The sequence below is a fragment of the Talpa occidentalis genome, unplaced genomic scaffold (genome assembly GCF_014898055.3).
Source record: "Talpa occidentalis isolate TD23 unplaced genomic scaffold, MPIMG_talOcc4v2.1 talOcc4.14, whole genome shotgun sequence".
NCBI lineage: Eukaryota > Metazoa > Chordata > Mammalia > Eulipotyphla > Talpidae > Talpa > Talpa occidentalis.
The window spans coordinates 61,582,451-61,584,450 of record NW_023601433.1 but is presented as its reverse complement, the minus strand read 5'-3'; positions in this window follow the sequence as shown (position 1 = coordinate 61,584,450).

Here is a 2,000-nt window from a genome sequence, read left to right as displayed (position 1 = left end):
CAGCTTCGCAACCCAGCGCTCAACTGCTGCGCCACCGGAGAGGCCCCGCCCTTAGACTATTGAGAACAAAACGGTGGTCACAGAAGGGAACGGGGAATGGGGTAACTGAGGTGAATGGGAACAAGATGGTGATTGTGAAGTGGCTTCTACAGATGCTGATGCTGATCTACACTACTGGGCAACTGAAGCACATATATACTTACAAGCCAGTAACACTGCAATTAAAAAAAAATTAAGGGCCTCCCCTGGTGGCACAGCGGTTGAGCACTGGGCTGCGAAACTGCCTGCAGTCTGCAGCACTGGTTCAATCCCCGGCCACCGGCGAGGGAGGGTCCTGCATGGTGCGACAGACCTCTCCTGCCGCGCCCGCTGCTCCCCTCAGCAGTGTACTTTGTCAGTCGGCCTGTTCTGTTCCCTGCTCTGGCTCTGGTGAATTCTCTCACCCTCCCGCGCTTCTGACTGTACCCAGTGCTCGTATAAATAAATAAATAAATCTTAAAAAAAAAAAAAGAAAGAAAGAAAGAATAACAAGAATCAACTGCCTATGTTTCTAGTTTTTTCGTCCTTTCTTTGGTGAAATGGCTTTGAGTTTTTACCATCTCGATCACTGCTATCTAGCTTTTTTTCTCCAAAGAGTAAGGGACATGGTGTGGGGCTTGACCAGGGAAGCACTTGTCCCAGATTTTATCTAGAGAGTTCACTGTGGGAACTTAGTTTTGGCGCCTTAGTTTTCAAAAATTTCACAGCATTTTCACAAACTGCTGTCCATTTCAGTCATTGATTTCCTCCACCTTTGTTTTTTATTATATCACCATTTCTTTCCTCACTCTTGGCAAATACAGAACTTCACTTTCCGGTCACCCTGTGTTCTATCCAAATGTCCACCCCTGGCATTAGAGATGTGTATTTCACTTGTGCAGTGGGAATCTGATGGGTTGTGATTACATCCCATGGGATGTCAAAGTGATGAGCTTAGGCAAACATCTATTCTCCTGAGTTTTAAAAATAAATGTTATCAGACACCTAATCTACTATAAACACCAAGTTTTACTTTCATTACCATCAACTTCTACACAGAAACCCAATATATGTAATCTCTTATTATCAAGCTTGCTATATATCACTTCGAATGATTTTATAAATTGAACATGGAAAAATTTTATAGTATTTTTTTTTTTTATAGAGGCATGCTTTATTTATTTGTTTGCTGGTTTGTTTGTTTGTTTTGTTTATACATGCACTGGGTACAGTCAGAAGCACGGGAGGGTGAGAGAATTCACCAGAGCCAGAGCAGGGAGCAGAGCAGGCAGAAGGACCGAAGTACACTGCTGAGGGGAGCAGCGGGCAGCAGGAGAGGTCTGCACGCCATGTGGGACCCTCCTCCGGTGGCCGGGGAGCAGCCGGGGATCGAACCGGCGCCGCAGAGGCCGCGGGCAGCTTCGCAACCCAGCGCTCAACCGCTGCGCCACCGGGGAGGCCCGAACATGGAAAAATTTTAGTTAAAATTTTAAGTTCTTTTTTATTTATTTATTTATTTGTTTGTTTGTTTATACATGCACTGGGTACAAGTCAGAAACGCGGGAGGGTGAGAGAATTCACCAGAGCCAGAGTGGGGAGCAGAGCAGGCAGAAGGACTGAAGTACACTGCTGAGGGGAGCAGCGGGCGGCAGGAGAGGTCTGTGCGCCATGTGGGACCCTCCTCCGGTGGCCGGGAAGCAGCCGGGGATCGAACCGGCGCCGCAGAGGCTGCGGGCAGCTTCGCAACCCAGCGCTCAACCGCTGCGCCACCGGGGAGGCCCTAAAGTTTTAAGTTCTTTGGGAGGGAAATTCTATATCAAATCATTCAAAAGTTCCTCATTTGCTCTTTTGGAACACTGTTATCTAAAATTATTTCACTTTTTCTTTTTTTGTTGTTTGGAAGGGAAATTTATTTTAATAAATTTCAAAAGGTGTTTTTTCCTTAAACAGTGACCATTTCCTTTAAACAGAAAAAGGCACAG